This window comes from Acomys russatus, chromosome 13 (assembly GCF_903995435.1).
Source record: "Acomys russatus chromosome 13, mAcoRus1.1, whole genome shotgun sequence".
NCBI classification, from domain to species: Eukaryota; Metazoa; Chordata; class Mammalia; order Rodentia; family Muridae; genus Acomys; species Acomys russatus.
The window spans coordinates 6,734,883-6,757,026 of record NC_067149.1 but is presented as its reverse complement, the minus strand read 5'-3'; the positions used below and the strand labels follow the sequence as shown (position 1 = coordinate 6,757,026).

General features: G+C 39.3%; 1 protein-coding gene across 2 annotated transcripts in view; it reads left to right on the top strand.

Annotated features, from left to right (window-relative positions):
• Nucleotides 1-22,144, top strand: part of Ctnna2 (catenin alpha 2) — a 1,128,304-nt gene that overhangs the window by 489,178 nt on the left and 616,982 nt on the right. The window lies entirely within an intron of this gene.

The following is a 22,144-nucleotide window of genomic DNA, read 5'->3' as shown; positions in this document are numbered from 1 at the left end:
GCTGGGAGCTCAGCCAGGCTGTCAACCAGAGCACTTGCGTGGCCCTGGCATGATGGCTTTAGAGCAACCAGACAGCAGAAACAATGGACAGCATCCCACACTGTCCCAAGGCAACCAGGCACTTTATTACCTTGTCTTGGAAGCTGTGCAGTATTCTTTCTGCCATCTTTTTAGTCAAAGCAGTATCTACTCTCAATACAAGGGTCAGATACCTGTCTATAGGCAGGCTAAAAGAAATGGACACACATTTCAAAACTACCACTATCTTCTTTTACTGAGACTAGTCTTTTACACTTCAGCTACTTTTTAAAAATCGCAATAGCTCATCATATCACAATGTCAATTCACAGACAGTCTCACTGTGTAGCATAAACTTTCTCTATCTTGTGATCATCCAGATTCTTCCCTACTGACATTGCCAGGATTACAAAAATGCACTAACAAGCCAGGCTTGCTTATAATGATCCTGCTGACTTCCCTGTATAAGTACTATGCTCTCTTATCAATGCAGGTAAGTGCCCACTACATAGCAAAATTTGCAAGAATTCCATCCTACTGATTAAATAACTAAAGTGAACCTGTAGTCACTATTATAGCATCATTAGTCATCACTATCTAAATCAAGAGTCCAAGGGACAGAGACATGGCTTGGTGGTTAAGAGCAGTTGATAGTCTTCCAGATGATCTGAGTTCAGTTCCTGGTACTCAGGTTGGATGGCTTACAACCACCCATATCTCTCCATCCAGGGGATCTGGTAGCCTCTTCTGGCTTTCAAGGAAATCTTCAGACATGTGGCTAGAACACACACACACACACACACACACACACACACACACACACACACACTATTTCTTCTGTATATGACAGAAAAACTATATCCATGTAATCTCAATATTATGACTCACTAAACAAGACCTGAAAGATAACAATACTGTTAACAAACAGATAGGAGAAATCTCATGGACCATGCCCCTATTGGAGACTTACAGGCAGTTAATGATTGCTAAGAAAGGGAAAATTGGTCGTGCCCAGGGATGAGATTCCTAATTGTTTATCCAATACCAAGTGGTAAGTCCTAAAAACATACATACAAACTACACTAAACGCAATCAGCCAGTTGTATTTAATGTATTAATGCGTGCACACGTGTGTGTGTGTGTGTGTGTGTGTGTGTGTCTGTGTGTGTGTGAGACAATAATCGTGAATGAGAAGAAAGAATCCATAGAGATTAAAGGCATTGGAAGAAGGGGATAAAGAAGAAATTATGTAAATAGTATGCAAACACAAATATTTTAATTTAATTTAAAAATTAAATACAACATTTCCATATTCTTACTAGTTTTGTTTAAAACCAATCAAAGGCAAAGAGCGTTTTCTTCTCCACCTTATATTTTACACATTTCTTACATTTATATTGTGCTATATATATGTAAAACTTCATTAACTAAATTTGCTTTATTATCAGTGTGGAAAAATGTTAAAGAAATAAACCAAAAATACATTTCTCTTCCTCCTCTCTTCAATTACAAATTGTTTTTATCTCTTGAAATCTTGTGCCATTTTCTGAATTTCTCTAGAAACAGTATTGGGTTTGACAAGAAGCCACAGAAGATGCTGCATTTAGATATCAGTTGGAGTTACACCGTCTGAATGAAGGGTTTAGAAATATGTCAAATGAAACTTCATGAAAACGGACCATAGTTAAAAAAAAAACTGTGTATTGTTAATCTTTGGGGGAAACAATGGAACTAAAATAAGGATGGCGTATTTTTCCAGTGTGATGAACCCCAGCAGTTGCCATTGTGGCTGCCAGAGTGGATTTGACTGCCAGTTGTTAAATGAGCCTGTATCTCAAAAAGTGGAAATACATCACTCGGCAGAGCGGCAGACAGATGATGTTTGCTTTAAAGACAGAGATTAACCCATTGCAACTCTCATGAAGGGCGGTTTTCCACAATCCATGGTTCTGCTGGGTCACCTCGACAGCAGGTAGAAAAAACTGTCCTTTCCTCCACATTCTTGATTCTCAGACTTACACAGTATCCAAGTTGCCCTTCGCTGACAGATGTGAAGACAGTTGCACCTCACAGAACATTTGTACGCTATTAGAGACAATGAAGAAGCCATGCCATGCCTTCCCTTAATCTTGTCTGGCTTCGCTGCTCTCAGATTTGCTTGTTTGTTTTAATAAAAAAGTCTCTGCTCACTAGTCAAAGTGCCAAGACATGCCTTCATCAAGGCACTCATACTCTGAAGGAATATATGTCTCTTTCTGGAGGACAAAGCATTCACAGAGGCCAATTATAAGTTCTCTGTAGGTAACAACTAATACTGAGTATAATTGGAGAAGGGAATCGAATCAAAGATGTGTCTCCTAAATAGCTCTTTTCTTCCTTCTTGAGGCCTGCTTTCTACATTAGAGTCACTGATGGCGTAGAGGAGTGGCGTATTAGTTACCTCTCATTACTGTGATCAAACACTTAACAGAAGCATTTGAAGGAAGGAATTGTTGATGTTGCCGCATAGTTGGAGGGTTCAGTCCGCCATGATGAAGGGGTTATGATGGATCTGCCTTCGGTTGCTCGGCACATTGAATCAACAGTCAGGACGCAGAGGGCAATGGATTCTACTGCTCAACTCCCAATTCCTTTTGTATTCAGCCCAGGGCTCCTCTCCATAAGATGATTTCACACACATTTACAGCATGGTTTCCACTTTTACTCACCCAGTCTAGAAACTCCTTCAGATTCATGACTATACATTTGCCTCTAGATGACCTAGATCCTGACAAATTGACAGTGAGGATTAATCATGGAATATTCATCCCGTGGTACTGATACTTCTTAAAAAACTTTACTTTCAAAATCATCTTAATATCAAATCCAATGTACCTATGGAGGGGCTAGGAGGCTCTTGGTACTCACTCAACCCAAGCCATCCTGTGGCTTTTCCTTAACAAGGAATTTACACTTGGAAGACCTCACAATCACACCCTCATGGTTTTATCAATGAGGCTGCACAAGCTTTGCTGTACTTCACATGTGGCCATTTCCTGACGAGCATCTTGAATAGACCTTGGTCAGTCCTTTTCAACATGCTTTACTATATTTACCATTAGTATCATTTATAAGGAACTTATGAATCAGAAGAGATTATTCATTTGTCCAGGCTATGCAGTAGGAGCCTCAAATTTAGATGCCCCATCTTTAAAGCCTACTTCCCTGACCATCCAGGAAAAGCCGAATGAGTGCAAGAAGCCTTCCAGTCACATGAGTCACAATACCTATGTAGTACTAGATATATTGATTCCCACCCCTAACTCCAGAGGTACCAATTGTGCAACAACTGACTACCTCATCTTTTCAGGATTGTCTTTATTTTTAATTTCTAGTATTTACCTTATAAATTCTGTGCAACCATATCACTTAGATACTTTGAATGAGACAATAGCTTTAATTTATTATTAATTTAGCTTATTATAATTATTATTAATTTAATTTGTTATAATGTTTTAGCATGTAAATCATATAGCATATTTCCATTTTTAAACTGTGCGATTCAGCCAGCCCCAGTGGCTCATGCTTGCAATCTCAGCTCTCGGGAGGCAGACTCAAGTGGAAGTCTGTGAGGTCGAGGTCACCCTGGTCTACAAAGTGAGTCCAGGACAGCCAAGGCCACACAGAAAAACCCTGCTTCAAAAAACCAAAACCACAGGGGGGTTGAAAAAAGCCTATACTGTTCAAGAAGTGGTGATATAGGCCTGTGGTAGAGCACTTGCAAGGCATGCTGAAGGCATTAGGTTTAATCTACAGCACTATGGAAAAATAAAAACAAGCAAAAAATACTTCCTAAAAAATTAAAAATATTTTAGTATATTTGTAGTTATGCAGCCATAAAAACTTTAAATCTTGAGCATTTTCTACACCCTTGGGGGAAAAAATCCTCCACCTGTCAATGCCTACACACTCCTGGATTGCCTTCCCAGCCTATCAAAAGATTAACCTATTTCATTTTACATACATTTGCCTCTTATATGTGCCCAATGTGCAGCCTCTTAGGTTTGACTTCGTTCACTCAGTTAAATGCCATCAGCCTGTTAAATGCTATTTTCCAGCCATAAAATAAAGGCAGGTGTTGAATTATGTCTGTAAAGATAAGACAATTCACAGAATGTTTAGCACAATGAGCAGGGAATAAGTGGTCCGAGAGATACTTGAGCTTTGTAGTCCATGCCTGTAACCCTAAACTTTATGTGGCCTAGGCATAAAGATTACAAGTTAGAGGCTAGCCTGGGACACTAGTGATTTGGACTGAGGATAGCTTGAGGTACACTGGGAGACTCTGTCTCAAAACAAACAGACAAACCAACCAACAAAACTATAAGTGAAAAGAAAAAAAGGCAAAGTAATTAGTTAGGGTAACTATTGTCAGAATAAATAATAAAATTAAATTTTGTAGGGAATGTCAGATGAAATCCAAAGATCATAAGGAATACAAATCTCAGGGTGAAGGTTAGAACCTTAGACCAGTGTCTCCTCATTCTTCAGCTGACCTTGCTCTTGGTTTAGTGTGCATTAAGCCTACTATCTATTCCTGCAGATTGTTTTTTGTATGGAGTGTTCCTGTCCACTGTAGGATGTTTATGAGCATCTGGGCCTCTTAAAAGGCTGGTAGCAATTTCAGCACCATTGCACACATGCTAAGTATGATAACTGAAAATATCTGCGTCATTGCCAAATGTTTCCTGGGGGCAACATCTATCTAGGTTAAGAAATCTGTCCTAGTCTTTGCCCATGACCTTAGAGTATTCCTGTCTTCCAAATAAAGGACTTTCCACTCCAATAGATAATTTCATGATGCAGACAGCTCTATAATGTCCAATGCGATGACCTACATCCACATGTAGCTTTAAATTTAAATTGATTACATTTGATTAAAATTAAATGTGTTTCCTTTTAGTGATGCTAACCACTTACCAACATGATCTTGATTGTGTATTTGATGGCCGTCAATATGGCAAAGTGAAATGATTCTGTCATCATGGGCAGTTTCCTAGGTGAGCATAGCTGTAAAGTCTTTTAACTAAAAAGGAGTCTTAGAGAGTGGATACTCATTTCTTGAGGTTATTTTGGGACTTAAAAAAAAAAAAAAAATCAGCCTATCTCTGAAGTATTTTATTTGTTCTACAAGAATAAGCAGGTAGGAGACATCCCCTGGCCAGTGTCTGCCCTATGAACTTTTCAATGCAGTATGAAAATGCATTTTGAAATGTCTTGAATAATAACTGCAGATCTTTAAACTGAACATAAAAATCAAAGTGGGGACATATTTGCTTTTCATTGGAATATACCCAGAGTAGAATGTGCTGGACCTGACTTGAACTGGGTGAGTTTAGCAAAGGGAAGTTAGAAGGTGGTGGGAAGATGCAGAAACAATTAGAAGATCATAGCCCATAAAAACCTGGCGAGGGAGGGACCAGTGGTGGCAGGATGGTGACCTTTGGCTCTTCATGTCCATCTAATGTAAAGATTTTGGACTCTGTCTTATTATTATTATGTTTTCTCTAACAAATGAAGCCACTCCATTAGAAGGAGTGACCTATTTCATGAGTGAAGAGGAAACCGATGTGAGTCATTTGTGGATAATAAAAGTGTAAAAAAGCAATGCCTGCCAAACTTAGGAATTAATAGAACAAAAGAAAGAACAGGATGGGAAAATAAAAGGCTAGGATAACATAGCATAGCACAGCACAGCACAGCACAGCTTGGCATATTAGAACAGAGCAAAATGGAACAATAGAATAGACTTGAATAGAAAATAGAATAGAATAGAAAGAAAAATAAGAAACAAGGTAATCAATTAACTTTTTCTAGGTTTCTGTTTGTTTGGTGGTTTTGTTACATTTTTTGAGACAGGGTCTCATGTAGCCTATGCTGTCCTCAAACCCACAAAACAAATATGTTAGCTGAGGATTATGTTTAAGTTCTGAGCCTCTGGTACTACAAGCATGTACAACCATAACTTAAACCCAAAACTTCATGGATTCTAAACAGACATTCGGTTAACTAAGCCATATTTCAAGCTCTTCCCAGTTAAAATTTGACTTTCATGTAAGTTACAGATGACTTTTAGTATATGTTTGCCTCATATAATATTGGGAACACACTTACAAATTATTGATTTGTTGTTGATTCAAAATTCATATTTAACTGGAAGACCCATATTTTGCCTGATAACCTTAAAAGAAAGTGAAAATCATTCTGGGGGGAATGATGGAGCAGTAATGGTGTGAAAGAAAATTATCTTGAGATGATGTAAAAGGTCTTCAGTTGAACAAAGGAAGTCTATGAGTAACAAAGAAACGTATTTATTTCTCATCAACACTGAGAAGAATGATGGACTCAACATAATTCTCAAGTTAATTTGGTCACAATGAGCATGAGGGTGGCCACCATGCATTCTGTGAGTTTACATGGTAACTTATGTGCATCAGATATATGATGTCATCCAGTGGGAGAATTGAGATTTTAAAAAAAGTTAAAGCCACCACATTAATTCTTCAGGTAGATAGAGAGGGAGGAACTCTATCCTTTGCACCGGAAGTTGAAACCCAGCTGACTATTTCAAAACACACAGGTCCTTGACTCTGTTCAACGTGGATGGGTGTTCTGTGGGACAAGGACAGTAAGAACCGCTTGTCTTCATTCTTGTATCTCTCTTGAAAAGACCAGAACACTGATAGGTTCAGGCCTGTTGGTCAACATGGTCAGTTCTAATAGTCTCTTTGGTCATATTTTACAAGGCTTTCTACGCACCTCTGGAAGAACCTGGAGTTTGAGCAGAGGGAGTGCTCTCTTCTCATACGGATGTTGTTTGTTTGAATATCTGTATTGTTGACTCAGTTCTCCAGGGGCCGACAAGCGCTCACAGTTTAAAATTAATTGAAAGCCTCCATGCTGCTCTATCAAAAGGCAGTGCCATGCCCAAGTATGAGCAGTGTGCCCCCTGTATGCAGAGTGTTTGCCTGCCTTTTCCTTGAAGTAAAGAACTAACAGACTGTGTCCTGCTTCCAGCTGACCAGTAAATCAAGCACATATGTGTGTAATCACTCCTTCCTTGTAGCGTATTTATAAAGTCAGCCTGCCACATGTCCTTTGTATTGTGTTCCTTGCTCTGTGCCTTTATATGCCATCTGCTGAGATCTCCGGCTCTTACTTCTTGTATTCTGGCCATGAGAAAAGTTAACAGAGAAGCCAGAAACCTGTACAAGATTAGTAAAACCCCTGGGAAGAGATATAAAGGAGTAACATGCTATGTTGGCTGTGATGGGTCTCTGGTGTCCATCTGCAGCCCACAGGCCTTGTGTAGCCCAGGATACCTCTTAATGCAACCCAATACAAATAATAATTAAAACCATACTCAAAAATATAATTAGAATTTTTCTTCCCTCTTCTTCTAAACCTCTCCAATACTCCCCTCTCAAATTCTTGATCTCTTGTTCTTTAATTATTATTGATAAATATGGATATATATGTGTGTGTGTGTATATATATATATATATACACAACATGCTGAGATTTTCTGCAATACTTTATAACTTGAGCATAGGACACTTGAGCATGAACTTTATAAATAACAATATTGTTTTATAGTGTCACACAAACTAAATATAAACATAATCTTTCAACTCAAAACTTTTGTTAACACAATAATTTTTTCTTATTTAGTGTGGTCCTGGAACTCTAGGCCATGAATCCAAGCCTTTATGAAAACAGAATACTCAATAGAAAATAAGATCACTGCTAATTACTTGCTTAGCATAAAAGGTGATGATAAAATAGGAGGATCAAAGACATTTTATTTTTTAAAAAGGCAATTAACAAGGATTGGAAAACTGATAGTATCTCTCAGTGTATCATATGGCTGTCATAGTCTGTTATTCCTTTAGTTAAGAGAGTATCTCAGATTGTAAGTACAGTGTGTTATGGTGTATTGTTGGAAGAACCCTTAGCAGCAGGGCAAAAATTCCGTTTCCTTTCTCCCTCCCACTCTTTCTTCCTCCCTCCCTCCCTCCCTCCCTCCCTCCTTTCTTTCTTTCTTTCTTTCTTTCTTTCTTTCTTTCTTTCTTTCTTTCTTTCTTTTTCTTCTTCTTTCTTTCTTTCTTTTGTTTCTTTCAGTTCTGCCTAACACCATATTTTTGGTGGAAAGGCTAGCTCTTTACTTTTTAAGAGAATTGAAGGATCGTTTCTGTAGTCAATGCTACCCATTCACAGTGGTATGCAAATTTACATTTTTGTAAAGTTAACAAAATTGTAGATGAATAATGAGATCTGTCCCCCAAACCAAAATGGAAAACAGCAACATTAGAAAACTAGAATCAGCTAAGGAATTGGAGCAGGGGGGAATGACCATGAGGCAAGGATATCTTTTTCAGAGCAGAGGTCATTGTTTAATCCCTGGCTTTCTCTGATGAAATCCCAAAGAAAACAAAAGAAAAACAAAACAAAAACACCAACGGCCTCATCTCCCCTAAATTCTGCATTTCATGCCACTTTGTAATGGAGATGCAAAGACAGGTGCCTTGGCAAGCATTCTTGTAATTTTATTTTATGTTTAAAAGGAAACTTTAAACATAACATTTTTGTTGGGATGTTTTTTCACCTGAAAGTATTTATCTGTGCCCAGCTAATTCTCTATGGGATGTAGATAGTTTACATAGTTTGTACATCTCTTGGTTTTAATGGGCTTGAAGATAGACTCCTGGTAAGGACAGATATTCCATTAGAATGACATTTAGAAGGGTAGAATCTTAAAATGATCGACTTATTCAAGACTTTAATTATCATCTCAGATACTAACATTTTCAAATTAAAAAACTACATTTGAGAGAGGTGAAACAATGTATAGAAAACTGGTTGCTGTGCCTTCTGAAACAAGTCATATATAGCCCCAGAATACTTCAGGAAGCCAATTACAGTATAAGTTTTCTGTCATAATATATATCCTGTCCACTACATCACAATCACATATACATATTCTGACTCCACTACATAACTGCCACATACACAAATGTGTACCATAAAGATATAAATGTCTCATATGCCACATAAGTATTGATTCTAGCCACCCTGTCTTGAGCTATGTAAATTGCTGCAGCTAATTATCATCGATGGAGTTCATGTGATTCACATCCATCTCTTATTAGAAATGCTCAAAGAAAATCTTCTATATAATGAAATAGCCATAAAGAGTGTGTTGGCAAAGCTTCCCCTACTTGCAATGCAGTAAAGCTGGAATACATATCATGGGTGTGTGCACATACATGCATGTGTGCACGTATGTGTGTGCATGTAAAAGCCAGAGAACAACCTCAGTTGTCATTTCTTAGGTGCTGTCCATCTTCTGTTCTCATGATACTAAATCTCGGACTAACCTGGTATTCATTACTTAAACTGGGCTGGCCAGCCAGAGAGGCCCTGGTTTCTGCCTGTATCTCTGCCTCCAACTGTTATGTTTACAAGTATAGGCCAATACGCACAACTCTTTTACACAAGTTCTAGATATCGAACTCGGTTCCGCATGTTTGCCTGGCAATCATTTAACTGACTGAGCTATGTCCCCAGCCTCTTGAGTGCATATTTTTAAAGCAAGTCCATATGTACTGGATGACTTTAGGATGCAGGGGAATGATCTTTAGTAGAAGTCATTGACATGAACAGAAGAGTTTCTATAACAGTAGGTGACTTTTTTGATCTATTAAGGAAGCCCTCTTTTCTTACCATCTGTGCTTACCAGACTTACAAATGGGAGAGATTGTCTATACAATTTGGGGAATGTAAACCTTATATAGTTAAAGGTAGTAATTCTGAAAAAAAAATGTTAAAACTAGTTTTCTTTCTTTTCAATGTGTCCATCCATGTGGTATTTGATGATGTGGAGAAAATTAATAGTACTTAACTATATGTGTATAATATTTTGATGTCAATTTTCATAACTTTCTTTACCTTATCATGCTCTACATCTAGATTGTGGCTGAGGACTTTGGCAGATGATAGAAACTGTGTCTCTGTCCTGTATTAGTACATAGAGTCATCCGTCATTGTTCATGCTTATTCTAGCTTTCCAGGTTTAGACAAGGGGTCATCTCTCTTTTATTCCAGCCAACAATGTCTGGTCATTTTCAAAGATGATTTCTACCAATGTGACATGTACCAGGAATGATTCCAAGATACATGTGAACATGTGTGTGAATACAGATGAATCACATTATTTCCATCCGATAGAGATGAGGAAACTAGGATGTTAAGTGGTTCTGTCATATGGTGCAGTCAAGAATTCAGACCACTTGCCTTCTCCCTATGCCTTTCTAAGTGTCTTATCTCCAACAGGGACTGTGCTTATCAAAACCACTTGTGGTTACTTTTGTTAAATGGGTAAGAACAGATGCCATACCTGATCTTAACCAAAGTGCTATAAGTAGTTATATCTTTGTAATACACCTCTCCAGTTTGGAATTGGTGAAAAGATCACCCTCAGATACTGTGACAATGTAGCTATAGTCAATGCCTGGCTGCTGCCTGAGACTTCATAATTCCCATGAGTCCACTCCAAGTGCTGATCCACTGAACACAAAGTGGATTTAGCAATTATCTGTTTATCTGTTCACAGAGTGGAGTATCAGGGCCTAGTCACAGAGCCTTATTACATGTTGCAATATTTAATTTTTTGTGTGCCCAGAGCTTCTCCTCAGCAAGTACGTATGCAGCTGTGAGTGTACATATATCCATTTGTGCTTCTTCAATTTTTTTTTATTTTATCACTTTATTTTTTTTAATATTTTATTAATTTATTCTTGTTACATCTCAATGGTTATCCCATCCCTTGTATCCTCCCATTCTTCCCTCCCTCCCATTATCCCCTTATTCCCCTCCCCCTAAGGGGGATTTTCTCCCCCTGGATATGCTCATAGAGTATCAAGTCTCTGCTATTCTTCTTCTGAGTGTCCCCTGCATCTTCAATTTTAAAGATACGTTACATTGCACTGCATAGCAACATACAGAAACAAGCCTGTTTACAAATACTCATTTTACAAAGCCGTGCAGAAGTGATACATTTAGTTAAGTGGCTCAGCATAGCCCTGCATCTCATGTGACTACAAGCAAGAAGCATAAAAGAAACAAAAAGTGCCTATTCATTTATCCATCCTGTGCTATGGCTCCGCTTATGCAGATGAATTGGAGTTTGATTGGCTCCAAGATCGCAGCCTCAGAGGTTCCACCTAAGTGTTTAGGTCTTGGGCTCCAATCCTCTGGGAGGCCTTTTACATAACTGGAATAAAAGCCCCAGCAGGGTTTACATTACCACTCCCTTTTGTCACGATTCTAAGGCAGTCCCTGAACCAGTGGTTCTGAAAGGAGTGGCAGTTAATGTAGCTCCGGGTTGTTACACAGTAAATTTTACCTTGAGTGAAAATTCTGGAAACACTGAGATTCCCTCACCCTGGGGTCATGCTGTGCTCTGCCTGCTGTGTGCTAATGCCTTTGGCATTATTTCTTGGCACCAAGAACCTGGGTGGGGAGGTTAATTGCACAAGCAGAGTGTTATGTGCCAGGCGGGAGTGTGATGGCTGCTGCGAGCTCTGGCAGACAGCCTCTTCTACAGCACAACATCTGTCTCTTTTAGAGAAAAGGACTAATGGGCAGGTGTCATTAATGTCACAAGGAGATGATGGAGACATGGGCCTTGCTGCCCTCTGAAATAAGGGAAGAGATTTCCCCAAACTGGGAAAGCTCACCTCTGATGGAAGACCCCTGGTCTTCCATTGCAGGGGCGGGGGTGGGGGTGGGAGTTTTCCAGGCAGAAAAAAAATGACCATTAGGTAGGTGACAGTGATGATGTTGGGGGAAACCTCTTCCCCAGATGGCAAATGTGAATGTTTTATTTTTTAGTTGCCACCTGAATTGGAGTGGGGGTAGGGAAGATAATGGTAGAGTCCAAGAAAGGTATATTTTTTATAGTGTCTGTACTTTTAAAATATTTATTTTTTCTTTAACAACTTATGAGCCTGATTTTGGTTATATTTGACAATTTCTGGCACATTATATATTCTTTTCAGAAGAAACATTTTTCTATGTCGAGATCATATCTAGCGCAGGTTTTCAGTTTAGAACTATTCTACCTAGCCCATGCTAATGGTTTTATCTTACACATTGCTGACTTATCATTGTACCTATACATTCATATTTACAACAACAATTATTACTTATTATTACTAAAGTTTCTAGAATTTGAAACTTGATCCATGGCATATGAAAAGCAATAACAATTAAAATTGAAAAGATACAACTTGCTTTTGTCTGCAAAAATGAAGAAACTATCTAATCTCAGGCTATGAATGTGGTTTTCCAGAGTCTCACTAAGTCCTGAGACCTGTTACCCACTCAATACCTTCATTTTGGGCTGTCAGCCCTGGTGGAGACCCACCTGTGGAATGGCTTGAGTCTAGGACAGAGATGTGTACTCACTCACATGCAGACAATTTCAAGAGACCTGAGTATATCCCACCAATAGGTTCCAACCTTGCAGTTCTGATTTCTGACCTTAGTAATCTACAGAGTTCCTGATTTAAATTTAAGGTCTGTGCAAGAGGAGCTTAATAGAAGCTGTGGGTGGCTAAACATTCAAATGATAATAGTTTAAATAAGTGCAACAGTCAGTGTTCAACTGTCTTAGGAGTCTAGACAGCTGTCTAATAGCTGGCCTCAATCCCATTGAGTCTCAGAATCCTCAACCTGGAATTTCCACTGCATGAAATGAGATCTGACCTTTATTGATAGTTTTCTCATTGACACAGTGGCTGACTGGAAGAAAAATGGGCAAGAGAAAGGTATGCACATTCCTTCAATGGAAGCACTGGGAAAGTTGTATGAGTCATTTGCCTGCATCCCATCGGCAGAAGCTTGGTCTCATAGGAAATTTAGCTACATAGATGCCAGAGCAAAGTGTTTTTATTCCAGGTGACCTTGTTACAGCCAAAGATCAGCAAAGAAAGAAAGGATATCCGGGTTCTCCCAGCCAACTGATCAGGCACTGTGTCTTACTTGATTTCTTAGAGCAGGGAAACCCAACACATCTCTTTTTTGTAAGTGTGCATCTTCTTGTAAAAGTTAAAGGCTTAATACATTTGTCTCAGAAGTATCTTTTTGCGATGGACAATGGTTAAATGCTAAGACTCTGAAAACTGGTCAAAGTGCCAAGAGCAAGTAACTCTGAGTGCTCACCTATAGATGGGACTTTTATTTCAACACAATCTGTTCTTCAGGACTCAGAGAGCATTGAAGAAGAAGGAGTAGAAGAAATGTAAGAGTAGGAAGAAGGAAAGTGTGCTGTGAAATGCTGTCTTCTGGACGGGACATGACTATTGGAGAAAAATATCACAGCATCTGTGGTTCCTTGTGGAGACTTGTATAAGATCAAGCAAGTGAAGCACCATTATGGATTGGGAAAGGGTGCTGAGGCTGCAACTCTAGGTGTGAGTTATTGGCAGTTGATGGCTGCTATGGGAGGGGAAGCCAATTTTCTTCCATGTCATGAGTACTGGTAGGCTGCCCTGACCCCAGTGGTTTATACTTTTTTTTTTTAAGAAGGAAGGATATGAAGCCAAGAAGGGGATATACTGGTGGAGATAGAGTCTGAAAGGGCTTTTGTGGTGGATATGATCAAGTCAGGGTATGAGGGGAGAGTTTGTGGCTGATATGATCATTGTACACATGTATGACATTTTAAGAGGATAAAAATTAATTTTAAAGCTAAATCTACACAATTAAAAATCCTACAAATGTTGCACATTAACTCTGGTACCCCATATTTGACCATGTCCCCTGGATACAGAGGCCTGGTGGCACTCAGAGAAAGGATAGCAAGTTACCAAGAAGAGACTTGATACCCTATGAGCATATACAGGGGGAGGAGGTCCCCCTCAGTCACAGTCATAGGGGAGGGGAGTAAGGGGAAAGCAGGAGGGAGAGGGGAATGGGAGGATACAAGGGATGGGGTAACAATAGAGATGTAATATGAATAAATTAATAATATATATTTAAAATCCTACAAATGGTGTCTATTAAAAAAGACTGAGACATGACTGTGTTTTTAATGTAGATCTTCCCACTGAATAGTTATCCTGTTCAAATTACTGCAGACACATCCGATTCTTTCTTTAGTAGGTAGAGCTAACACAATCAACATGTTGCTGGATAAAATTGTGTTCATAATTATCCATGAATCAGAAATGTAACATTAGGGGGCATGGTTAATTGTTTGGTTCTCCAAACAACAGAGATTGTTTGGGATTTTGAATGCTCACTTACAGAGAAAGTCTCAGAGCTTCTAGACTGATCTGTCATCTTCAGATGATCCAGGTGCCGGTTGGTGTTAACAACCCTCCTTGCTTCCACTTCATTTCTGTGCTGGAAGCATACATTGCGATCTATTTGCTGTTGGGATCTCACCCACAACTACCCCTCTATCCTATGTGTTAAGGAATCCTGAACAACTGAGGGGCAAGGGACACAGCCTACATGCTGAGCCCTGATTTTTTTTTTCTCTTGCTTCTGTGTTATTTGACTGTCCCCTGCATCACTCCATGAGCAAATAGAAGGTGGGACTAAGACTTGAAACTTTCTGCTAACTCCCAAGAAGATCATAGTTTCACAAAATTATTGTGTATTTGTCTTGTAAGTTTTGCGTTATCTACAGAACCTTTGCCTTGAGCTTCAGAAGGATCGCTTTACCTTACTACAAGGGGAGATACTCTCTTGACTGACTTTAAAGGGACAAACACACAGTGGGAAAAAACCAAGGGGAAATAAATACCTAGCTAGGCAAAATAAGCAAAGCTACATAGATGCTCCCAGATAGATGTATATTTATCCTGTTTTTTAAAAAATAGATACACATGGAGTGATCTCTTAACAGCAGCTCTTTGATGCTAGCTTGTATTAGTACATTCTTACTGTCTGCTTTGTGGATTCTCTTTGGAACTGTTACAGAATACAGGATCTTCTTGCCATTCTTTAAAATGAGTTCTTTGAAGAGAGGATTTTGGCACTTCATCTGGTAATACCAGAGTAGCCAGTGTAGCCTCTTTATGGTTTCAGAGTACTAGCCACTTTTCACTAATTCCACCTTATAGAAAGAAAAACTAAAGGCTAGAATATTAGAAGCTGGTTCAAGGTCACACTAAAGGTGGTGAACAGCCTAAGGACACAGCTGCAGTTTTAAGCCAGGACCTTCCACAGACTAAGTCAGCTACACTGTTTTGGTCTTTTCAGTTATCTTTCTGGGTGGTTCAGAGACGTTTGAGATGATTTTTGCTCTGCAGGAATCTATATGACTACCCACTTGGAAAATCTGAATACTTTCAGGCTGAAGAACATATTTAGCTTTTAACTACACCCTAACTACCAACTAGCTATAGAGAAATTGGGTTCATGGGAGCTGTTATTTTAAGTACCATAAAAACTTAGACTATTGTAATTGCGTAGAGACCTTTCAACTAAGCCTCTTCAGTGTACAAGCAATTCCCAACTCTAGAGGTACTATAGACTAGCCATTATCTAAGAAGGCCCAGGTGTTGGTTTCTTTTATATATTTTTTATTAATGTATTCATATTACATCTCAATGGTTATCCCATCCCTTGTATCCTTCCATTCCTCCCTCCCTCCTATTTTCCCCTTACTCCCCTCCCCTAGGACTGTGACTGAGGGGGACCTCCTCCCCCTGTATATGATCATAGGGTATCAAATCTCTTCTTGGTAGCCTGCTATCCTTCCTCTGAGTGCCACCAGGCCTCCCACATAGAGGATGTGGTCAAATATGGGGAATCAGAGTTCGTGTGAAAGTCAGATCCCACTCTCTACTCAATTATTGAGAAAGTCCTGTCCATTGGCTAGATCTGTGTAAGGGTTCAAAGTTTACTGCACATATTGTCCTTGGCCATTGCTATAGTTTGAGAAGGATCCTTGGGCCCAGATCTTCTTATTATAATGTTCTTCTTGTAGGTTTCTAGGACCCTTGGAATCCTTCTGTTTCCCCATTCCCCCATGTTTCTCTCACCTAGAGTCCCAATAGGATGTCCTCCCCAGAAAACTGGGTATAGGGCTTCCTCAAGACCCAGCTATTCTACTCCTTGAAATATACCCAGAAGCTATTCCAGCACACAACAAGAACATTTGCTCATCCATGTTCATAGCAGCCTTTTTCATAATAGCCAGAACATGGAAACAGCCTAAGTGTCCCTCAGTAGAAGAATGGATAAAGAAACTGTGGTACATTTATACTATGGAATACTACTCAGCTATTAAAAACAAGGAATTTCCAAAATTTGTGGACAAATGGATTGAACTAGAAATGATCATAATGAGTGAGTTAACCCAGAAGCAGAAAGAGTCAAATGGTATATACTCACTTATATCTGGACACTAGCCCAAGGGGCATGTCCCATGAAAGTCTTCACTTATCATGTGATGGTTTCTATCAGTGTTTATCAAGCTAGTTCTTCATAAGTAAATTATGGTAGATTTCCCGAGGAAGAAACATATCTCAGGCAACTTTTCAACCTTCCAACTTTAAATAATGTCCGTGAATGATTTTAGTTATAATCGATGCAGCTCTTTAGAGGGCAATTATCTTTTCTTTCTACTGTTTGTATCTATTCTCAATTATCATGATAATGGTATGTATAAAATATGTCCTGAGACTCTTGAGAACACAGGATCTATGCTGTTCTGAGGTTGACTCTTGCAGTTAGAAATGACATCCTGGTAACACATTTGCATACAAGCAGGATCCTACTGGTCCACAAGGGATATTTCCCTTGTATCTTGGAAGGCATTCTCCTTACCAAAACCAGTTCTCTCCTGGATGGCAGTAAGACTCTTGCACAGAGAAGACATCTATCTCACCTATAATACCAGGTAAATCAAGTGCTCTTAACATCCTGGAAGTAAAACAATCTTTAAACTGAACTCTCACTTTGTGAGTAAATAAAGGAGTAATTCACCTCATTTTCCAGGACTTGGCTCTCGAAGTTTAAGTCAATTGTATCTTAGCTATCTTAAATACCCTGATTCCTTCCTACATGCGAAGTTCACAACATCTTCTTGGTTCTTCTAGCATGTCAAAGAATATTTTAGTTGCTTGGATACCAACAAGCTGTTAGGATGGTGGGTCTGGATCCCTGGCTCCTAACAGTTCTGGAAGAATTTGAGCCATTTCTACCCATCACATCTGAGCCTATCTTTAAATAAACTTCTTAGAATCAAGATGATCATGGAGCCCACGCAAGTTGCATCTCTTTTTGTATCCATGGCAACATACTTGCTCTTTCGCCCACCCCACTCTGCTTTCAATCATCACCAAAATGCTGGCTTAATAACCTGACTAACTTATATGGTGGGAATCTTGCCTCAAGGCCAAAATCATTATTAATTAATTGTGGCCATGAAGTTCACCTTGCTTAGCTTTCAGGGGAAAAATAATTTTTATAACCTGTTTTTCCACTCAGTCATCATTTTTTAAATCTTAATCAATCAATTGACTAATCATTTAGGGGACGGAAAGGATTAAGATGTTTTTATATTGAATGGAAAAATGCTTCATTGTCTCTGTAGACTAGACAAGAGTCCTGAATCTTGTCCAGTGCACATGGGGAATGAGGAAGAAAAAGTCTTGTCCAGGGAGTGTGCTAAGATATCCCACTTCAGGGTCTGGAAAGATGGCTAAGCAATTAAGATCTCTTGATCTTGCAGAGGACCCAGTTTTTAAAATATATTTTATTAGTTTATTCATATTACATCTCTATTGTTATCCCATCCCTTGTATCCTCCCATTCCTCCCTCCCTCCCATTTTTCCCTTACTCCCCTCCCCTGTGACTGTGACTGAGAGGGACCTCCTCGTAGGGTATCAAGTCTCTTCTTGGTAGCCTGCTATCCTTTCTCTGAGTGACACCAGGCCTCCGTATCCAGGGGACGTGGTCAAATATAAGGCACCAGAGTTCATGTGAAAGTCAGACCCCACTCTCCACTCAATATTGGAGAATGTCCTGTCCATTAGGTAGATCTGGGTAGGGGTTCGAAGTTTATTGCGTGCATTGTCTTGGCACGTACCATGGTTTGAGTAGGACCCCTGGGCCAGATCCGCCCATCATAATATTCTTCCTGTAGGTTTCTAGGACCCTCTGGATCCTTCCATTTCCCCATTCTCTCATGTTTCTCTTACCTAGAGTCCCAATAGGATGCCCTCCCCTCTGTCCCACTTTCCTGGTAAGTGAAGACTTTCGTGGGTCATATCCCTTGAGCTAGTGAGAGGACCCAGTTTTAATTACCAGCAGCCACAAGGCAACTCACAACTGTCTGTAACTCCGGTTTCTGGGATTCTGATTCACTCTTCTGAACTCTGCCGTCACTGCATGCACATGGTGAGCAGGGAAATGCAGGGAAAAGACTCACAAAATAAAATTCAATGAAAGGTGTGCTGCTCCTGTTTGAAGCACAATGGATACTTGCTTGTAGCTGCTGGTCTCTTGTATAGCGTTCCTTCTGGAGGACAACTAACCTAAGCTATATCCCTCCCTATGGGGGTCTACTCTTATGAGACTCAGTGATGGTCCATGCGTCAGGACCTAGAAGCACCTGCACTAGACTCCATCTTCCTCATTGTTTTCTAAAGGCATTCAGAGATGAAGACAACCTTTGGAAATGTCGGTTGAAGTGTCAGAGGGTCTGCTAGCAACTTTGTCACCTTTAGACACCGCACCCTGGTGCTAAGAGAAAATGTCACATCCCAGAGCAGAAGCAGGTCTTGTTCTTACTCTTTTGGTATAGAGGGCAACATTATTCAGCGGCCACAGTTTCGTGCCTTGCTCATGCCTGTTTCACCCACTCAGCTCTTGTCAATCTATTCCTCTGCCCATACCAAGAGAAATGATACATTCCTTTTTGCTTATTTTTACTTTTCATTCTTCTATAGTCTCTGTAGATCTGGAATGTTCTGTCTCATTTTATTTTCCATCATTCAGAATGGGTTTTGTTTTTCTAAATATGAATGGCAAATTAATTATGTCATGTGGTGTATGCTGTGGTGTGTTAGCTGCTTCTTCCACTTATTGTAAAGTATCTTGTTCCAGTGGATGTTCAGTAGTGTTGACTACTGAACACTCACAGCTGAGTAGCTCTGCTGGTCTAACCTTGGATTGAAGGAAGTGAATTTGCCTGAAGTTATGATTTCTAACCTCAAAGAACCAGATCATACAAAAGTGTAGAGGGTTGTCTCTTTGCCTCTACTGGGGACAATTCTGAAGGGCTGTCCTAGCTGACAATACCTCTCAAATTTTCCTGAAGCCTCCATTGCCTTTCATATCCCAGTCTCTATATTTGTCCCACATTCTCCCTTTCTCTCTAACAGAATGGACATGAGATCTTTGCAAGCAGATCTCCATTTAAGCATCAGTTTCCCAGGTAACCATCCCTTAGACATGGCATATCTAGGATGAAATAATATGTATTAATTAACATTTAAAATTATGTATTAGAGAGTATTTAACAGCGCTGAAAAATGGTTAAGTTAATTAATTAAATGCAAAAATACGGAGCAAAATGATGCATACATTCTGTTGCTGATGAAGTAAGAATATTCATGATACAGGAGATAAGAGCAAAAGATGCATCCACAGATATGTGTTCTTTCTCAGAAGGAATTACTCCTAAAATAGAACTGCCTTCTCTAGAATTTTGTCTCAATTTTATTGTAAACATTCTACAATGAGCATACGATTGTTAATTAGAAAACCTAATTAAGCTGCATAAGAATAAAATGAGATAATACTATTAATCAACTTCTTAGAATAAAAAACACAAAAATATTATTTTACTTAACTTATAAAAAAGTAAAGTCTAGTTAACCTAAAATAAAAAAAAAAAGTGAAAACTTCAACTTCACCCCATATTCCCCTGTTCCAAGTCCCTGATCATTCTTGCCTTTGCTTGAGGTCTTAGAATTTATCACCTCCATTTCTGTGCAACAGTATCTCATTTGTAAACCTAACTATACTCTTAACATTCAGATACTTAATTATGTCCTTTATCTTACACTGACTCTTCCATAGGTGTGGAATTATAATCTCCATGGTTGAACCATACCCTGCATCAGGTATATATATTCACTAGGCTTTACAAAATTAATGAATAAAGTAAGATTGAGGATAGAAGTTGAAAGTATCAAGAATTTGATAGGTAAGCTGGAGAGACGGCTCCCTGGGTAAAACATTTTCTATGTAAGCATGAGGTACTTGGGTTTGATTTTCAGAACACACATGGCAGTGAGATGTTGGAGTACAAACATCTGTAATCCCAGCACTCCTACAAGGATGTAGGATGCAGAGGTTCCATTAAGTCGACAGTGTTAATGCTCCAGTGTAACTTGTTTATAGAACACTGGACACCTAATCTAAAAAAGATAAACTTCTTTCCCTCCACTCTCCCTGTCAGGAAAAGGATGTGGAGTCACATGGGGTAGCGATCCACGTTATCATCTTCTTAGGATAGCCCTGGCTGATTCGACTTCTCATTTCTGCTTCCTTTCCCATGAAATACTGTGAGTCTGAGGCATGCTCAGGGATTATTATGTGCACAAGTAATCCAAGCTCTGAGACTTTGTGTTCGTTTCTTCTTTGCTCTGATTGGAAGACATATACATATTCTTCCTGTCCTAGATTGCCTTCTATTGCTATGATAAAACACTGACCAAAAACAGATAAGGAAATAAAAGGTTAATTTTCTTTGCAGGTCACTGTCTATAATCAGGGGAAAGAAATTGGAACGCTGCTAGTGGCTTCTTACTTATGGCTTGCTCAGCCTGCTTTCTTATATATCCCAGGGCCACCTACCCAGGGTTGACGTCACCCACAGTGCATGAATTCACCCTCCCACATTAGTCAGTAATAAAGAAAACCCCCTATTGACTTGCCTATAAGCCCATCTGGTGGAGGGGTTTACTCAGCTGAGGTTCCTCCTTCCAGATAACTTCAGCTAGTATCAAGTTGACACAAAAACTAAACAGCACACTTCAGGGCCCCCTTTTCCTTTGCTTGGGGACTTCAGCACTTAATGTCTCCACTTCTACATTTTCCGTATGGGCTGTCATTTCTATTGTTTTGTCCTATTAAATTTTTGAATGTGTGAGTATCAGGGCTGTTAAAATCCATCTACTGGTTCAGTGATCCTGAAATGCAATAGACACACAAAAACATTTATAGGGTATGAAAAAAAGAGACTTGCGTCATTCGTTGATCTGTGGCAGACTGGGGAGGTGCTGTTTCTTTCTAATGAAGTATGCCTTTGAGCACCTTCAGCTGTGTAGGAAGAGTAAGGAATGTCTCTGATGAACATCTGAAGGATCAGTGGTAGAGTGTACACACCTCTAAAAATCTCCTCAAAGTCCTTAGAGAAAAACACATACCATTAATTAGATAGCTATCAGAGTTATGTGTATCTCACAACACGGATGGCTGTACATGAACGTTCACTCCAGCCTGTGCTATGTGCGTTCCTCTTGAGTTTCAATGCTGAAGTTATATTTGTAACACCTGCTGTTCCCATGCCACGATAATAGGCTAGTTAGCATTTTATCGTTTTCAAAGTGTAAGAACTTGCACTCTACGCAACATGAATTATTTGATAGGGATCTCTTCTGAGGGCTCTCCTGCCACTACCAAAGTCGTAAGCTGTCAAACCTGTATTAAAACAGCAAATAAAATGAGGAGGAGTGTGTTCTGGTTTTTAGAAATCAAGCAGTGGTGAAAACTGTGAGCAGAGGAGGCTGTGTGAGAGAGAATAAAGGGGGAAAGGAAATGCTTGAAAACCTAACAAACAACCACTTCCTTAGAACTCAAAGACGTATTGCTGTGATGCTGAAAGAGATCTTCCCATTGTAACCCCTCCAATTTATACAGATATTATTCTTACAAAAAAGGCAATTGTAGATTTAGTATTTTATCATCATTATCATAAGTATTGTTAAAACTATCATTACTCTAATTTTAGAGGCTATACTAGAGACTAAGCCTCGGGCCTCTTACATGACAGGA